The sequence below is a fragment of the Cydia splendana genome, chromosome 2, assembly GCF_910591565.1.
Source record: "Cydia splendana chromosome 2, ilCydSple1.2, whole genome shotgun sequence".
Classification (NCBI taxonomy): domain Eukaryota; kingdom Metazoa; phylum Arthropoda; class Insecta; order Lepidoptera; family Tortricidae; genus Cydia; species Cydia splendana.
Genome location: NC_085961.1, coordinates 18,345,255 through 18,366,296, shown reverse-complemented (window position 1 = coordinate 18,366,296; position 21,042 = coordinate 18,345,255). Strand labels below are relative to the sequence as shown.

The 21,042-nt window shown below is 36.3% G+C and overlaps 1 protein-coding gene across 1 annotated transcript in view; it reads left to right on the top strand.

Moving 5' to 3' along the window:
* The first annotated feature begins 6,146 nt into the window (after positions 1-6,146).
* LOC134804965 (protein toll-like) overlaps positions 6,147-21,042 on the top strand; it is a 25,900-nt gene continuing 11,004 nt past the window's right edge. Inside the window, exon 1 of the mRNA XM_063778261.1 lies at positions 6,147-6,356. The gene's annotated coding sequence lies outside the window, so the exon portion shown is untranslated. The remainder of the gene's footprint in view (positions 6,357-21,042) is intronic.

The following is a 21,042-nucleotide window of genomic DNA, read 5'->3' as shown; positions in this document are numbered from 1 at the left end:
CTATGTAGGTACATTAAATAATCCCAATACTAAATAAAAAGTTAATCAGAATAAAATATGGCAGCTACATTAGAACGGGGTTCCAGAATTTATGTTTAGTGCGGGTACTAATTCCTAACACGAAAGAGGAAGTGAAAAATATAAATTACGACAATAGTACAAGAGGACCGGCAAAACTCATAAAAAGTCGGCACCGTGTGAACTTTCCCTTTGCATATTCATGGCGCAAACTCACTCGGAAGTTTTTGGTGAGAAATTATGGTAATAATTTTATACTAAGTTAATCCGTCTTGCTGAGATTTCATAAATTAGGAGTTGTACCGAGAAGTCTGGGCCGCGTGTGGCCTGACGTCTGAGCTCGGAACGTCTAAATTAATGTAGATACTTGGCAAGTTGAGCGGCAACTTGGCCTTCGTTTTAAATTATCTGTAAGGTTCGTTCGTTGCTGGCAATACGTGATGTGCCGCAAAGTGCGCATCACTGAGTTCCGCCCTCTTACCACTTAACTATTTACGGCTCGCTTGAGCAATTTCAGAAGTGATTTGCTGTATGTGAGAAATGCCTTTTTATTAATGAGTTCACACATTGGACTTACCTAAGTTTCAGTCTTACGAATGTAACGCAACGTCTTGTAGTTCTTAATTTAATTATGGTCTCATAAATACATGAGGTTGCAATTTGTTGAACCGAAAAGTGGACACATATATTACGGCGTAGTGTTCAATTCCGCCCAATTGTGCGAAGAGCTTGGGATTCGAATTTGCCTAAGCTTTGAGAGGGCATTCACGTGCCGCCGCGCGCCGCCGGCTAAACAAAAGGCGGCATATAGGAAGATTTATGAACAATTCACGAGGCAATGATGTGGGGTATCTATTCAAATGCCCTTTGTATTTGGAGCAGGGTAGTGAGCGCAAGATGATGTATGTCTATGATACAACAGAATACATCCACTTGTCTCACCTTCCCGGGGTAGCTCAGCCTTGTTATTTTTATCTGCACTGACACCAAAAGAGAATAAGATGTATAGCTAAATTTTAAAACGTAGAAAATTATTATTTACAACTATTAGTACTAGCTAGAACCGAAATTTTGTACCCTATTAAACTGCACTGTTTAAGCTACAACATTTCGGTTAAATAAAAACTTAAGGATTACTCACGTTAGACCGGGCCGTGTCTGAACCGGAGCTTCCGGCGCATGGTTTTCTATGGAAAGCATCAAGTGATCGCCTGTCATGTCATAGAAAAATAAGCGCCGGAAGCTCCGGCCCGGTCAAACGTGAGTCGTCCTTTATGCACTAATAAAATTTACGTTTAGTCAATGCATACGATGCTGATAAAAGTCTTGTTTAATTAATGTGCTCACGCTAAAAGACTTACATTTCCAGACATGCCCATTCAAATGGGCCTTGCACGCTGCCTCTGAGATTGTTACGGCCCCTTTGCGCATCATTCTGTTAATATAAACATTACGAGACGAAACAGCTGAGGTAACGGAACGTATCTTGTGTGTGAAAAGCTGTTTACCTTGAGCCATTCATTACATTTCTCTTATATGTAACGAAAAAAGGGCACCTGGGACCGGAATGAATGATGTCGTCTCCCTTTATATTATTCATCTTTGAATTCGTATTGTAGCAATAAGAGCGCGATGCCTTAAAACACGGTAACTAGTATATTTGCATAAGTTATTTGAGAACGCGCGCGCGGCATATTGCCGTGAATATTTAATGCCTTCCCACGAGTGCCTTTCTGCCCGAAAATATTTCTTTGAGGCATCCGAAACACTATTCAGTGTGGCACGCCTGCTGAATAGAAATGTTCACGATAGAAAATGCGTGTAGCATTTCCGTTCATAAGAGTATGCTTATACTCGGATGCTTTTAGTGGAATCACGGTATCGCGTGCCCTGTGTAATAAAGTTTACGATTAATAACTTCGCGGGTTTTCTTAACAGTAATGTGTTCGGTAATGGAAGCCGGCGGCTCATTATTCAAACTCAAACTTTGCTCAAACTCTTGATTAAAAGATTGATATCTTTATAACCTTCAAAAGTTGCCTCGACAAGTAGCATTTAATGAAATATTAGCTTAATAATCTTAATGTTTGAACTAAAATTAGAATGTTAAAAAATACAGTAACTTATAAATTAATGCAAATGTACCCGTCGCAACATTATGTTATAGGTACAATGAACTACTTGCCCGAAAAATATTTAAACACGTAGGCTAGTCAAATTAAATCCAAAAAAAGCGTTTTAAGGAATTAATTCCCAGCAAGCTGGAAATAATTTTAATACCTGGTCTTCATTTGGTCACTATTTTTTCACAAATGATCAGAGCAAATTTTCCGTCAGTCGTACCGTTTTTGCACTACAAACAAAAAACTGAAAAAGATCAAAAAATTATTTTTACAATCCCTGGAATGGAAGAAACTCGGATTACACTAATTTATAACCAAATGAAGGTATTAAGACGATTTCCAGCTTGCTGGGAATTAATTCCTGGAAAAAAACTAATTTGATAGGCCTAACGTTCAACAATACGAAATTAATGAGAAAATGTCAAAACCGCAATTCTTTGTAAGTTTTCTAAAGACATGTGACAAAATTGTATGTTGCGATACTGTCAAATATATTATATCAAATAAAGCCCATTACTGTTGACACGAGGCACCCCACGTTCAAGTTTACATGCAATAAAAAAATAATGAAATCTTTTATAGTAAATCACCATTTCCAATACGGCTTTTATCCTAAAACGTAAACGAAACAAGATAAACCGGGGCATCGCGAAAGCCCACATAAACCCGCAAAACATTCGAAAATGATTTATAGTAGCCTCGATCTGTTGGGGAGGCTTCGTGAGAGCAAAAACAGATTATCGAAATCCCAGTTATTTCCAGCAATCGGTTTAGCGGTGAGATCTACGAAAAACATAAAATCAACAGTTTAACCGTGGCCGATTGCATTTTAATCTGACATCATTCACAACGCTACTGTGAATTATAAGTACTATTTAAATAACATAAACATAGTTTTATTATCAAAGCAGAAACGTCAGACATGATGTCGAAAATAATTTGAATAATATTATTTCCCAAATTATTGTAGATTATTAAGATATTTACTAATAGTTGGTATCTTGTAGTTATCTTTCAACTATCATCGTACAACTTTGTTCCGGTCGCCGTACACTGATCTCACTTCAAAAAAGTGGAACGTTTGCTGTTAATTTGATGTATAAAAATCGTGTAAAAATAATTTAATAATAATTTTTTTACATAATCCATCACAATTTACGAAATTTTGTTCTATAAAAACATGAAAAATGTGCAGTGCTATTGCAGGTATATATTTTATTTTGTCATAAATAGCTGCGCTTAATCGTTGGGTCCTTAACTACTTTGGACACGTGGCCAGACGGGAGCCGTACAACTTTGAAAAGCGTATTATGGTCGGCATGGTGAATGGAAGACGGGGTAGTGGACGTCCACCAACCCGCTGGGTGGACATTGTAAAAAAGGCCTGCCTGGGATCTACACAGGCGCCTATTATTAGGAAGGCGGAAAATCGTGCAGAATGGAGAGCCTTGGTGCACAAAATAACTACCTCATGTGGTCGCGACCCTCAGTCATGAGGAATCGAGGAAGAAGAAAAATCGTTGAGTAGGTAATTAAAAGGGTTCCAATTAGGAACAAGTACGATTAAAACAAGAATTGTTAGGGCGAGAGTGGCACATACATTATATGTATTACTACTAGTATACCTTCCTATTTAATAAAAACAATTTTCTAGATATACTTTTCTTACCTCTCGGGCCAGATGCGGCTGAATAGTGAATACTGTTGTCATAAAAAACGACTCTGTGAAAAAGTGTTTGGTGAAATTTGCCACAGTCAAAATAGGTATATTTATGTCTAACTTTGTATTTTGCTTTGGTTTTGATCGCTTCACGATTGAGCTGTTAATGGGGAATTCCGGTTCTGTTTGTTTTAAATTCTGCGCTATAGTATTTTTATTAGCTTACCTTATGATATGCAAATACATTTTGCTAAAATAACGTAATGAATAATGTTTAATTATAACGTAATGTACATGTCGTAGTCAGATCGTATAATCCGCCGTATTACAATACGGCTAGCCGTAATGTAATACAGCTAGCCGTTTTCAAAAACAGGGGCATTTTGAAATACGGCGGTTTGACGATTAGCCGGATTGTCATTGCGATACGTTCTTCAATAAGGCGACCTACGTTTAGCCGCATCGTACTACTATTTAGATTGTAGAGTGACCAGTTCTTTCGGTCGCCTACGTAACCGGAGTTTGACAATGTTTGCAATTTAATTTATTTTTACCATGGTCCCACCGCACTACATGTATTTCTTTTCCAAAACATTCCCTTCACAACTTAAATAGACGGAGCCCCGCAAGCGGGGCTCCTATTTCTGGACGGTTTGCCCTTCGGGCATCTGTAGCTACCTAACGAACCTAACCTACTTACCTACCTACGCTTTTTTCCCCAAAGTGTAATGTTTTCACGAACGTCTCACTAAATCATTAGGTAGGTAGGTTAGGTTCGTTAGGTAGCTTCAGATGCCCGAAGGGCAAACCGCTCAGAAATAGGAGTCCCGCGAAGCGGGGCTCCGTCTAGTTAAGTTGCAAAGGAAATGTTTTTTGAAAAGAAACAGTCCGACGAACTCCAGATTTGATGGACACCCCAGCGTTTTTCATAGTTTTTTGTTGTTATGTCAGGCAGCGCCACGAGTGTTAAAAATGGGAACTAAAAACTGTCAATGCGGCGGCTAATGACTCGCTGTATTACATAACGGCTAGCCGTGTTGAAGAACGTATGGCGCCGAATACATTCCGGCGGATTCTCATTCAGCCGCATTCAATCCGGCTAATCGTTGAACCGCCGCATTTCAAAACGCCCCTGTTTTTGAAAACGACTAGCCGTAATGTAATACGGCGGATTATACGATCCGACTGCGATATACATATAACAATCACGCCGACTAAGTAAATATTTTCTTTAGTATACCTCCCGCACAAGTAAATTTCGGGTGTTTTTTTTTACTTCTACTATCCTTTTGGGGTGTCATTAGATAGTAATAAAAAAGTCCCCCTTCTGTTTTCTTTATATAGTCACAACTTGAATAAATTCTTTAATCTAATAAAACTCCTGAAATCACAAATATAATAATTAAATAAATAAATCTTTTGTTGTACTAACACACGTCCTAATGGTATTGTGTAACAACAGAAATAACAGAATACGATTGATGATTCGTAATTACTTAAATAACATTAATAATGGTTCAGCGAACTACGGTTCATCGAACCATGATAGCATTCAAAAGTTAAGACGTAATAAATAGTACGCGTAAGAAGATCAGACAGCAAAAGTTTCAAATATCGTATTATATTCGCTTCAACAAAATTCTTGGATTTCCCTTAAGGTAAATCTATCCGCCCGTTCCCAGCTTCTCAGTAATAATATTAGAATGCTGTTGACATGGATATTATTAACCACGCTATTAACGACATATATCTTCGTAAACAAAATCGATATTTTTCCATTTTATTGTATCATTTCGTCGTTCAAAAATAATACAAGTCCCCGAAAAAATAAATCGAGAAAAGGATGGTACGGCAGTGCCTTTTTGTTTTGCTCGACTTGGCGGGGGCACTCCCGTGCCCCCAGATAACCTTTAAAAAAAGCTTTTTTCCCTTTAAATATTTGTTTGCGACATGAATATTATGCTTTATGTGCTAATTTTAGCTATCGTTCGTTTGTTTCTGAACAATCTAACAATTCCAGTTCGTAATTATTTTGTATATATTATATAATTATATATTTATTTTTTGTGATGATACTGACTATGTACATTTCCCCCCCGTCAAATTTGAGTTTAGTTATGTCCTTATTATTTATGTCTAGACGAGTATCTACGAATCTAGTAGGTCTAGGTACCTATATAAGGTTTCATTAGAACCAATTATACCAATGTCAAGTGCATATAAATAATCATAATTAATTAATTACATATTATTACGATGAAAGGCACCTCCGAATAACTTTATTGTTCGGTTATTTCCGTCGATCCCCGAGCTTAGCCGACTGTAGCTATTAGCTACGCCGTAGCGGATGCCGTAGCGCGGCAGTCGCTCCGTGGCGCTCGTAGCGGTACTCCGTCAACTAGCTTGGAGGAAGAATATTTACGTTCAAATTTTGTAGTTCGCACACCAATAACAAGTGGACTTTGTACTAGAATGTCTGTTCTGGAACTAGAATTTGTTTAATTGGTCCAGTGTGTTTTCATGGGCACAGTGCTTGGATGATAATTTATCTACAGGTAAGTGTATTAACTGTTTTTGACATCCTTAAATCTAGTTCATTTGAGTTTTTATTTCATTTCTCCTTTCCTTTCTTCTCGTATTTATTAAGACTTTTTTGATAAAAAACCTATTTAATAAACGTTTTTTGTTAAATAATTTTCTTTTACCCAACTCTTTGAAGAAAAGAAACCATTTTTGACAATACTTCATTTTATTGTGTAGATACAGGAATATTTGTATCGTTTGTAACATAAAAATGTATATTATGTAATATGACATTTAATAAGGCACTTATCTTTACATGTTTGTCGGTACCTAAGTACATTTCATAAAACCCAAAAGTATTTGCATGATTTTATTTAGATATTCATGTGCTATTAAATATTTTGATGTTGCACGAGCATGTTAGAAATGTAGTAAAAACTATGATTTAAAACTTGACTTATGATTAGGTGACATATTTACCTACAAGACAAGTACAGTCATGATCAGATATGTGACGTCCCATGGTCAAAGGTACCTTATGGCGGGTATGGAGTTATGCATACCCTAGTAATCTACAATAAATAAGCTATCGATAGCACAAAAGATCAACCTCCTAAGCTGTGTAGTTACAGAGATATTATTTTTTGAAAATAATGTTGTAAAATGAGCAACTTTACGATAGTGTAGTTTTAAGTTTAGCCACCTAAAAAACTATGTTCCTGAAGTAAGTTACATAGTTGACTACAAATAATAATACTTTAGACTCCTGAGATTCAAAAAATGTTGCGACTTGTTCTGTAATATAAATAGAAACCTTTGATATCGACTGATTTATGTGTATACTAACCAATCTCTTGAAAATAAAGTTTTGTTTCATTTTCACGATTGATTGCAATGAGCAGCTCTCTAGGTTTAAATTTATCTATTAGAAAACGACTCTGAGAGACAGTTTAAGCAAAAAAAAAAATCGATTTAGACGTGAAAATGTAATTTCTGACTTTTTCATGTAAAATCACAAAATTGAATATTTTTTTACTTTTAAGGGTCACATTTTCTGAGTCAATCAATTTTTCTGAGCACATATGAAATAAATTCTGTCATTCAAATGAAATAAGTCCTAAAACCGCAACTAAATACTATATTTAAACTCTTATGCCACTTTAAACTTACATAACAATAACGGTCTTTGCTCCATACATTTAAGAAAAGGTACCTTATGGTTATAAATTTAATAATACATCACTACAAAACATCAATTACATTGAAGTTTATCTTTTATGAATTGAAAATCTTAATTTACATTAAACTGCCACAAATTTAATTAATTCCTCGTCATAATAATCTTAAAAAAAACCGGGCAAGTGCGAGTCGGACTCGCGCACGAAGGGTTCCGTACCATAATGCAAAAAAAAAACGAAAAAAGAAGCAAAAAAAAAAACGGTCACCCATCCAAGTACTGACCACTCCCGACGTTGCTTAACTTTGGTCAAAAATCACGTTTGTTGTATGGGAGCCCCATTTAAATCTTTATTTTATTCTGTTTTTAGTATTTGTTGTTATAGCGGCAACAGAAATACATCATCTGTGAAAATTTCAACTGTCTAGCTATCACGGTTCGTGAGATACAGCCTGGTGACAGACGGACGGACGGACGGACGGACGGACGGACGGACAGCGAAGTCTTAGTAATAGGGTCCCGTTTTACCCTTTGGGTACGGAACCCTAAAAAGACCTATAATTTGTATGTAAAGAAAAGGTACCTTGTGGTTAAGTTACATGATGAGGCATGATGATGATGGAACAGTTAGGATAAACTAATAATATTTTGGGGTTAAGATGGTATAAATCGTCTATTTCTTATCAAAAATATATTTTGGTTGCCATTGAAGACAAGCGGCTTTGAGGTTCGATTACCTCAGATATCCCCTATGGCAATGCGTCGGGTATTGGCATTTTTCAGCAAACCAATGCAATGGCAGATTTATTGCATGCGACCAAACCAAATGAAGATTACTCTAGTTAAGAAAGACTTGACGAGAGTAACTTTGGTATAACAGCAGGCTACTTGGATTTGTAATGTCGGTCGATGTATGGTTATAATATTTGCTAGGCCCTTCAACCACAACTGAAATTATCAAATTAGTTTTTCAGAATGCTAATACAGTTCTCTACCAAACTTCTTTCCCGTATTGACTAGTTATTTTTTGGAATTTTTAATGACTTTTCCATAAGGTACCTTTTCTACTAAACTCTGAGACGACATTACTAAGCTTATAACTAACATATAACAAGAATAAAAACAGGTAAACAAACGTTAAGCATTAAGGTTTCAGATCACCCAATAAAAAATTATCAGCATTTTTCACCTTTTTACAAAACATTTAATATCTCCGAAACTAGAAACCCTCATAAGGTACCTTTTCCCATGGAACATCACATATATCGGAGCACACGAGATACTGAAAAATACGTGTTCTAACAAGACTACAACGTCTACAACAGAGACGTGTTCAGATATTTTTGAGCACCTTGACCGCTCCGATGTATCTGACTGCGACAGTACAAGTACTAAATACGAGAGGGTATATGTAGTAGTGTAGACTGTAGGTACCGGTTTTTCCTCGTAAAAGCTATCCTGGTGTTCTGCCAGAACCATGTTAGGATAAGACCGACTTATTTTATACTGTAGCTATTTTTATCAGTAGCTCAGACAATATCTAATTGCTAGATCGCAAGTCACTTGACTAAACAAGTTACATCTTATGGAAAAAAATGCTTATGTTAAATAGACTGTCATTATATCATTTGAAGCTATGCAAAGCCAGCACCGTAATGAGCACACTTGTTAAGAGGAAGAAAACACATTGCTATATGTTCTTTCCTTAATATTATTTTACCGAGGAAGTACCTATCAAAGAATTGTAGGTATATTTTTACCTGATGCTTTTATGATGGCGTTGTTGAGGAGTAATTTGTTGCCTGCCCCCTAAGTAAATGAAATCACCCACGAGAGAATTCAGGTAATTAGGGGACAGGTAGGCAAGTCATAACTGTATGGAACTAGTAACGATTAGAACCAATCACTGAGCCGGGCGGAACACTAGCTTCTATGTTACAATCGAGATGTCTCACTTGGAACATTTTGTTAGACAGGTAGAAAGCTAACATGAAATAACGAATGAGGCAGTTTTTTTATTATTAGTTAATATTATATAATAATAGAATATATTTTAGCTATACCTTTCTATCTCATAACCATACTATTTAGCAGACTAGCAACCATGCCAGTAATGTTTGGACATACCTATTTAAGGTTTATTTTTCAGCAAATTAACATTCGCAGTAATTGCACAACGCACTTGTCGTAATTATACGGTCGTCTCACCTTAGGTATGCACAAGAATTTCATGAATTTGTACACATTTCTTAAAATTAGAGGCTCCATGTGCTATAGGTATATCACCCTCCTAACTCATATAGCTCCCCTTTTTTAAGTCGAAGATTGCTCGAGATGTTTCGCTCCATGATGAGAGGTTTTAACGGGAGCCGCACGCATTGGCGGAGGCGTCAACTTGAAGAACGTAAAAAGACAAAATGAAAAAACGAACCTGTGAGTGTAATTTCACGGGAATCGGTTGCGAACACCAAAGTTCGCAAATTGCGGGCATCTTTGTCTCTTACTCCAATTAAGGCGTAATTAGTGACAGAGATCCGCAATTCGCGAACTTCGGTGTTCGCGGTAGGCTATCTGGGACCTTTAGAAGAGAACAGCAAGGCAGTCGGACTGATATGCGAAAGCATTTTCGCCCAAGCCAAAATGGAGACGCTTCGCGCTTGCTCAATCAATAATCAAAAAGCGTAATTATCTTTTATTACATTACTTTCAATATACGATACGGGGCGGATATTAATCGTACGAGCACTTCACATGATTAATTAGATGTTTGAACGCGATACGTTTCCTAACGTCAAACGATATGGTTATCTCGATTTATATGTTAGTTAGGTACACATTCTAATGTAAATTGATGGTCGTTAATTTACTAAAGTTTTGAAACAAAATGCTTAAACTGAAACTTCTGTTTAATAAGAGCCAAAAGGGCAACAGCAGAATCCGTATTATTTCATCCGTTTGTCACTCTGTTCTTTTGTTTGTTTGTTATCACAGACATTTTATTTTACTGAGCAACTATAACGCCATTCACTCGGGAACTACAGCACATAGGTAAGTTATGAAAATTTTAACAGATTATTGAAGATTTTGAATTTATATTTTGAATACCTAGTACACGTTTAAATATTAACGTAGGCAGTTGATCCAGCACAAACCCTTTCCAAGCGTCAAAATGAGAAAACCATCCTCTCAACTTTGCTATTCCGTCAAGGTAAACAAGCAAACCTAAACAAATATAATTGAAGTAGAGTGATTTTAACAGTACACCTTAAAATTTCATGCATAAATTTACAGCGCCTATAAGTATGTACTTTTGCCACCTATTGAATACACCAGAAATCGTCTATGATGCCAAAATTTACCTTGTGGGTTATGGGTAATAGGATACAGAACTAAAATCAATAGATATAAAGAACTAAAATCAATAGGACCTAGTCCCTATTTTTATTATTTTCTAGTATTATTTGAACATTATTATAATGCTCGTAATTTAAAGACTGTGGTCATAATTTCAAGGGTCAATTTGCCCTTAAGGACAATCGAAGACACAAAAACGCTTAACTGACATCGTGAAAGCCGAAGTGAAACTAAAAATAGTTGTTATATTTTAGAAAGGTTTAGGCCAGCGTTCCAGACAATTTTTTTCTAGAAAACTTCACCGACCTGTGCATAAAGTATTTTTGTTTGAGTCTGCGGATTCTTAATTGGCGAAGTGGTATGGGTTTGCCTTTTTAGTCATAGTCATATATTTATTCAATAAAAACAATACAGGTATTGTGTTTGAAATACATGCCTTAAAACTAAAATTATTAAACACTTAATAAAATGTAAAGATATTTTGTATAATGTAGGTATCCTAAATCTTAAACATTATCATAAATTTTATCCACTGTGTAAAAGCAGCTTCTCAGTAAAAATCTTTTCAATTCCCTATGAAACAGCGAGTGATCCGTAATGATTTTTAGTTCAGTAGGCAATCTGTTATAAACAGGCCTATTCGGATTTCGAGATAATCACAAGATCTTGAGACGATTTAGAGATCAACTAGATCGACATTAGATATCGACTAGATGTGACTTGGATATCTAAGTCATAACTTGTCGAAATCGTTCAAGAGGACCTCCAGAATTGCGGAAACGTCAAATTTGACATATCTATCTTACAAATATCTTTAAATTATCCGTATCGTAACTTGTTGAAGTCTAGTAGAAATCTAATTCATTTTCCGAATCGAGCCGGAAGGGTTATTATGGCTTGATGAGCAACGGAATGCGCAGCAACCTCGAGTCTAGGACAGAACATTACATTCATATTTTTTGGTGCGCGTAAGTAAGCGTTCATATTGCTCTTCACAAGACTCGTTCTTAAGAAGCTTTGTGAGCAGCAGCAAGACATACAAACTGGATATCGTGAGAATTCGTAATTCTGTGAAAAAATCTCTACACGAAACCCAATACCGCAACGTATACAAAACCACATCTGCAGTTTGCAAAAATATCTTCATATTCTTTTATTCCCGTAAAGGTTAAACTAATTAATTAAAAAATAATTAAACATACCTACTTGATTTTTTTTAATGGATTTTAAAATAGTACCTTCAGCTTTAGACTACCTACATCAGCGTTACTGCTGCACACATGCATAAAATACCCGGTTTAAAGGTTCCATAAGTAGTAGCCGTATTAAAACAATTATAAAAAAATGTTTATTGTCTCACCTTTTACATTTTTACATAGATATTTACATATCACATACAAAGAAACTGATAACCTAAATATGTGCAAGTTAAGAAATCATTATGTGGTGCTGGTGCGATCACAATCTGTGTTTATTGATGTCGTAATTGCACAGAGTCCGCACTGATTGCTCGCGTGCCTCGTTAGGCTCACAGTTCCTGACCTCTAATAAGTATAACTACGAGTAGGAATGAAGGAAATGATGCAATAGAAATACATTTGCTTTAATATCGTATTATGTCGAAGTGGAATACTTAGTTAATAGATATAAAACAAAAATAACTTGCAAAATCGTCGATTATTTCTTAATAAAGTTAATGAAACGTAGAAGTCGTCTGTAAAGTAATATATTATGTACAGTCTAAAGGTCTCAACCAGATACAATTCAATCCAACAAAGCTAACAGTAACGATTCAAATAGAGATATATGTACTAAAATAATATTAATACCTACACACACGTATACACATACTTACATACATACACGTATGTTAATACCTACTTAGGAAGTATGGATATATACAATACAAAAACAAATATATATTATTTAATTCAGTTAAGGGGCTACCCTACGCCAATGACGTTCGATCTGTATCCCTTAGTTTTCTAATGTTTTTTGTAGCTTATTATATTAACAGCAACGGCTTTAAGCAATATAGTATCCCATATTTACCTCAAAGTTCATTGTCTTCGAGATATTTGGCATCAAAGTTAAACAATTTTAGGCTAAAAAACTGGTTTTCTGGCCATAACTTTTGTGTTAATTAGTTTAAAATTAAAACCCTAGACACGTTTTACGAGACGTCAAAGACGAACCCAAATATATAGATTTCGTACATGTAAGATCCTTCACAGCAAACTAGATACGATGAAAGAGTTTTTTAGACAATGTTTAAAAAATTCTTAAAAAAATAAGTATATATTTCTTTCAAAATCCGGTAGACAAAACCGGAGATAAAAGATTGAAGAACCGATAACCGTTTGTCTTATAATTCTATATGTAGTGCAAAAAAAGGAGATACGATTCAAAACTTGTCAAAAATCGATGAAAACCTCGGGTAGCCCCTTAAAGATAGTCAAATAGAAATAGAAATATCGTTTATTTGCAAAATAAATATGAATGTGTGTAGTTATAGTTGTTGTAGTTATAATTTTAAGCATATTTTAACTGCATAGTTTTCGAAAGGTAGGTATGTATAATTTGCACAAACAATTTACACTGGAAGGTAGAACATTACTGGAGGCAGTAGAATAGTAAGGACGTATCTCGTCTGCTATAATTGGGTATTTAAGAGCGCTATTACATTTCGGCGTTGAGCGAGTTTAGGTATTTTACGCGCTGCGGCAGGCCGTGCGAGCTCAGTATGCCGATCCCTTCTACCACACTCGCACTACAATGATGGATTAAACATTGTTGATCCTTCGCGAAGCATATTGAAATCAACCATAACAACACTAACTGTACTTAACTTTTAAAGTTCTAAAACTGTTATTTGGTAAGTACGAAAATACTAAATGCAGTGCAAATGTACATAGGGGCTGTTCATAAATTACGTCATCTATTTTTGACGATTTTTGACCCCCCCCACCCTCAAATCATCCAAAAATCAAGCTTCGGATGAATCTGTTTCCTCCTACGTCATGTTACCATCATCCGACGTCCAGACCCCCCCCCCCCCACTCCTCCCATTTAAAACGACGTAATTTATGAATAGCCCCATACTCGTACTTATGAAGGTATATTACTCGAAAGAAATTATAGGTACCTACTCGCTTATTTACATGTTTCGTCATTGCATTTGGTACCTATAGGTTGTAAAGTTTGTATCAACGAGGATTTAAAAACGAACTGGTACTGAGGATCTGATGATGATTAAGGTGGTCACGGATACCAATCAACCATGTAGTAACATGATTAGGCTCGTTTGATTCATCTCAACAAGATCTTTGACACTGAAGATACACAGGGTCTGATGATGGAGCTGGAAGGTGGTCACGGGTACCAGTCTATCATGTAACTAAACAACTTCGTGTTTGGGCTCGTTTGATTCGTCTCAACAAGATCTTTGACACAAGACAGTACTCAGGGTCTGATGATGGAGCTGGAAGGTACCATTACCAATCAACCATGCAACTAAACCACATCGTGTTTAGGATCGTTTGATTCGTCTCAACAAGATCTTTGACACTAGGTGATACTCAGAGTCTGATGATGGAGCTGGAAGGTGGTCACCGGTACCAATCAACCATGCAACTAAACCACTTCGTGTTTAGGCTCGTTTTATTCGTTTCAACAAGATCTTTGACACAAGATAGTACTCAGGGTCTGATGTTGGAGCTGGAAGGTGGTCACCGGTACCAATCAACCATTCAACTAAACCACTTCGTGTTTAGGCACGTTTTATTCATCTCAACAAGATCTTTGACACAAGGTAGTAGTCAGGGTCTGATGATGGAGCGCGAAGGTGGCGACGGGTACCTGTCTATCATCATCAGCTCCATCATCAGACCCTGAGTAGTATCTTATGTCAAACATCTTATTGCGACGAATCAAACGAGCCCAAACACGAAGTGGTTCAGTTACATGGTAGACTGGTACCCGTGGCCACAGTCCAGCTCCATCATCAGACCCTGAGTACTAACTTGTGTCAAAGATCTTGTTGCGACGAATCGAACGAAGCCAAACACGAAGTGGTTTAGTTGCATGGTTGATTGGTACCGGTGACCACCTTCCGGATCCATCATCAGACCCTCAGTACTACCTTGTGTCAAAGATCTTGTTGCGACAAATCAAACGAGCCCAAACACGAAGTGGTTCAGTTACATGGTAGACTGGTACCCGTGGCCACCTTCCAGCTCCAACATCAGACCCTGAGTACTATCTTGTGTCAAAGATCTTATAGAAACGAATAAAACGAGCCTAAACACGTAGTGGTTTAGTGGCATGGTTGATTGGTACCGGTGACCACCTGCCGGCTCCATCATCAGACCCTGAGTACTATCTTGTGTCAAAGATCTTGTTGAGACGAATCAAACGAGCCTAAACACGAAGTGGTTTAGTTGCATGGTTGATTGGTACCGGTGACCACCTTCCGGCTCCATCATCAGACCCTGAGTATTATCTTGTGCCAAAGATCTTGTTGAGACGAATCAAACGAGCCCAAACACGAAGTGGTTAGTTGCATGGTTGATTGGTACCGGTGACCACCTTCCGGCTCCATCATCAGACCTTGAGTATTATCTTGTGCCAAAGATCTTGTTGAGACGAATCAAACGAGCCCAAACACGAAGTGGTTTAGTTGCATGGTTGATTGGTACCGGTGACCACCTTCCGGCTCCATCATCAGACCCTGAGTACTATCTTGTGTCAAAGATCTTGTTGAGATGAATAAAACGAGCCTAAACACGAAGTGGTTTAGTTGCATGGTTGATTGGTACCGGTGACCACCTTCCGGCTCCATCATCAGACCCTGAGTACTATCTTGAGTCAAATAAATACATATAGAATGTCAGGTCGTTTCAAATATTTTTAATCCTGTCCGGTAGTTTATTAAACTGTACCATTATAAATTATAATACTATAAAAACAGTGCTAGGATCAAAGTCTCTCGTTGCGGTTTACACGCACACAGTATAGCGTTTTACACGGCGCCCGCCGCACACAATGATAAAAAACCTCGTCGTCGCCGTTGAAAATGTGCGGAGCCGACCGACACACGTCCTGCCTCTACAAGCTCTGCCGCGGCACTGAGCTGGCGCAGCGCGCGTCATCGGTAATATAGAGTAGTTTTCAAAAAATTGCCAAAAAATTATAGTAGAATTTCATAAACACTAATGTATACCAACAGTATAAGCAAACGTTGCAGATTGCTTGAGTATGAAAATGACTTCGATATTAAGTAGATTTTCGTAGGAATTGACACTTGTTTCGGAGAGAAAATCGAGTTCGTTTTACTTTGATTTTCTCTTTCTCAAAGGTATGTAGGAAAAATATAGTTTGATATGCCTAAAGTACAGGGTATTAGTCATACAAAATAGCCAGGTTTAGCAGAGTAAAATTCTCAACATTTCCAAATAAGAGCTCGCCATTCAGTGCTTCACGGGGTTTTTCGGAAACGACCATCAGAAAAAAAATCATTACTAATTTAATAAGTCCTTTTTCTAATATTTACAACGATATTTATAAAGGTAAGAAGACGCTTTTACTGGAACAAGCACTCATTGTTTCTAATAATGAGCGCAAAGTCCTGAATTTCGTCGACTAGTATCATCAATTTTGCATTATTTCGACTTTTCTTGTAAGAGCGCTCTTAACTGATGTTGAAATTAAGACCGGGTGTTGTGTACCTGTCAGGCGCCTCCGAGGGGGCTCCGAGCTTCGTCTGTTTAGCGCCACCACGGGTAAACGCCTCGCATTGTTGACTTGAAAATCTGAATTTATTATTAATTTGAAATTGTAACGCCTCAAAGGCCTTTTGACGCTACGCTTTTCTAGCTTTCAACTCTAGGATAATGTAAATATAATCGAATTTGCTGTACAACCGAATCATCACATACCACATGCGTTCTTTCGTTGTCTGAATTTTATTTAGAAAATATGTAGCGACGTCGTTCAAACAAAGAAAATGTTTTGAAAAACTCAAGATATTTACCAGAAAAAAAATATCCAAAGCCCACTGATATCCTTTACTTACTTTTTACAAAACCTGAAGGAAACGTTAAAACATAGTGTACAACAAATTTAATATAAGTATTTTACCTAGCTTAGAGAGACCAGCCGGCGTATTATGGATGGCTTTAGCAATCTTTATCCACGTGATAAAATAACTGTCACTTATTAACACCATGGGATAGAAAGTGAGAGACACCGTTTTATTGCGCTGTCACGTTATAGACAAAAACGACCATCATATCCGTGCAGTATCACACAAATGAAGAAGATCAATATTCACAATTTAGAAATTGGCTCCGAGCACTTTCACAAACGAAGATATAGCGACCTGGATCTAGAATCTATAATTGTTTTTTACTATGACTACCTACATTTAGATCGGCTCAGTGGTCGGCTTAAATGTTCAAGTTTTCGGCGACACCATCATTTTATCTGGCGATAAGTTGTAAAGTTAGTTTTTAAAATTTGGGCACTATTGTTTGCACACACCTCATTTCACAATTTATCGAGTTTAATATATTAACCAAAGGCTTACTGTATGCTAATTTCTCAAGGCGATCATTAATTTATTTAATATGTATATATGTAGGTCCATAACTAGTTGAAGGCAAAACGCATATAAATGTACTAATGGGACAACATGAATGAAACAATGAACATTACCAGGTAGTAATGAAGCAGAAGTACTCTTGTTAAGTAACCCAACACCTAAATGCGGACCCTTAAGCTCAACGAGCTTACTAGCTTACTACACCTGATACCGAAGAGAATGCAGTAAAATTCCTCACTGGCTGCTACATGGTAAACGCTTTATTTTCAACATTATTAGTATGGTTATAAAGCAGCTAATGCCCTGTGCTGTAGTATAAACAGGCTAGAATAACGTTGAGATCTTAATGTTAAAAGTAACAACCGAAACCGTTATCTGGTTTCCTTTATTAGGCATTAACGGTGCTTCATCTTATTATTTCTTACATAAGCAATAAATATTATTTTTCAGACTGATCTGTCAGTGTTCGAAAGTAACGTTTTTGGTTTAAAAAATGACACTTTTGACACTGACTGATCAGTATCGTATCGTATCGCTGTGATCTCTTGTAAGCATTGTTCGAATCGGGCCGGGACAACACACAGGACTTGTTCATGATTTTAAATTTATTTTACATGTTTTATAGACTTTCTTTTCGAAAGTCATTAGCTACCTTTAGGAGAGGAATCTATGTATCTTCTAGTGTAGCCTTAACATTAATCTTAGGTAAGTACATTTAAATTCTAAGAATACGGCGGCTTTCTATATTTCCACCTTCCACCCGGTCACTCTAACCCAAACTGATTTGGTCCTATTATTATACTTTTAGTTTTCCTTAATGTTACGGAAGGCCGCCGTCTGCTTCGAAGGGATCGAAATTATGTTCGCTAAATGATCACTTTGCTCCGATGGTTGAAAGTGAATTTAATGCGGGAATACTTATAAAATATTCAGAATGCTATTGTTTTTGTAGCATAAATATTTTAGGTACTTATTACTTTTAAATATTTAAAACTAAATACCCGTTTTTTACTGATGCCTTAGCCCCAAGATGCCACTTTTTTGGTATCTCCTTCTTGGCATGTAAGATGCTTGTTTAATTTGTTACTTGAAAAGCTTAGTAAATATAATATATGTAAATATTAGTATACGCGGTGCTCATATGTAAATATAGCTGTTTAAGCAAAAATGTTTAAATGTTTATCTTCTTTGTCGGTTCCTCAAGGCTGAGGATCGTGACCATCAGGAGTGCAGTTATAAATGTTTATACCTACAGGTAAATGCCTCGTAAAGAAGTCATACAATACGAGTACTATACCAACAATAAGTACGTCACAAACAATTAGTAATTAAATAATTTATATCGTTCTTACAAATTAATTAAGTATCGAAAAAATCTATCTAATCTGGAATAAAAGGCAATTGAAAAAAGTAGTATTTATTCTGAAATACTTTCTTTGGTGGCTTCAAAAAACAATTATGAAAATTAAATAAAAATCTTATTAAAACATTTCATTTCAAAAGTTAGTTTAATAAAAAGGCCAAGTAATGCAGTGGCCATTAATCTCTGTTGTCAGAGCCACGTGTCGGGCATTGTCTGGGGCTCTGTGTAGGCCACTGTTGTGAGACAAGAAAATTTCAGTAAGAAATTTGAATAATAACAGTTTTTCTTACATAAAATAAAATTTATGTTCTTACTTTTAATAAAACATACGAGTATATGCGATAAACTATTTAGTACTTAGGGATTAACTAAAAATACCCTTTCTATACGTATTAGGCGAATATATTAGTACCAATAAAATTAATTAGTACCACTACCATTGAAAATCTGCAACATGGTTAACACCAAATATAATCTTGCCAGGCTATGTTTTTGCCGTATTTGTGTGCGCTGTAGGTATCTGTTAGATTAAATAGACGTAAGTGCCCTGGAGAAATGTGCGCAATTTAAAAACATATAGTCGATTTATGATACAAATAGATGATTGGACGGGACGGATGTTCAACTATATGTAATTCAATATTTATCGAAAGAATTTCGCAGTGACACGTTTCTTTCTGGCCTTGTCACGTCGTGGAAACTTTGCGTGATAAAATATTAGCTGAGGCCAAGAAGAAATAGAATGCCTGCCATTTCAGAGTTGCCATTGAGCAGTGTGAAAACGTGCCATGAATTATAATGTTATTATACGTTTAAAAGGCACCCTAAAAAAACAAAGTCCCCAAAAAGGTGTAACCCCGTTAACATCATACAGTTTATTTTATTATCAGTGTCAGTATCAATGTTTCTGACATACTCGTAAGTGCTGACCTGTGTCGCTCGATAGCACTATCCTGACATCCCGTCACTTAGTGACCAATTGCCTCAGATAAAACAGCGTAAGTATGACCCTAGTACTCGTAACAACTCCGTATAGTCGCAATTCATTCTGATACTGGAATCAGTATCACAATAGAGCGTGTGATTGGTAAACAATGATAATAAACGGAGCTGAATGAATTAGTAGCTTAACAAAGTTATATTGCTCGACGAGTCGGCTGTCGATGCGGAGAATGACGTCTGAAAATGTCAGAATAGAGTAGCTAAAATGCTCTGGTAATACGCTAAGAATAGTACCTACCTAAATAGTTATTTATATCGTTCAATACTATCCAATCATTTCTATTATTCGATGTACTTAAATTGTTTGTAAGCATTGACACCCTTTAACATAGTGGAAAAACACTTGTTTTTAGCGAAAAACTTATAATTCAACTAAAATAATACGCTAAAAGTGCACCATTTTGAATTAATTTTGCTAGATTTAGGTTCCATTTTTTTATCACTGGCGCCACTACATCTGCTTGCCGGTTAGGTTAGGTTAATAGTACGCACTAGGTAGTAAGCACAAAGACTAAAAAGAGTCAAGGATCACGGTTGTCAAAAATCGTCAAGTAATAAGTCCGCTTTAGCTGACCATTTGCTGCTGGATTCAGAAACAAAATATAAACTGAAAGTGAAACGTTAAGGGATATTTTAGAATATGAACGTTTAAAAATATTTTATTTATATACGTTCGGTTTTATTTTTAGATAGCACATACTGAAATTAAAAAAATATATAATGTTAGGTAGGTACATTTATTTAGGTCCCTTTAAATATTACATAATTGGATAAACTTCGCTCGCTAGTAAAATACCGAACACTTATAATTTAATTTAAATTTATTTCATCATGTAGAAGAGAAAATTACATCGTCAATAAAAACGTCAGTGTAAAAGCAAAAAGTGTCATGTCGTGAATAATATTATTAGAATTTTAGACTTGTAAGTATTTTTAAACCAAATCGATGAAAGAAAAATTTACTCCGGCTCCGGTGTCGCCGCGACGCCGGGTCACTCGCGTAACTTTCGACCATAAATATTCGATATTAGCGGTCTCTCTTTAGAACTAAGTAAGTATATACAAGAAATCGGCTGAATATTTTCTCAACATAACACGAAAATAGTTGAAGTGTTTGAAATGTCAACTAAATTAACAGGGGATTTCATCTTATCAGTAAAGGCAACCTTTTGAAAGTCTTTAGCATTAAGTATGTGTAAGACGTATCGACCTAGCGGATAT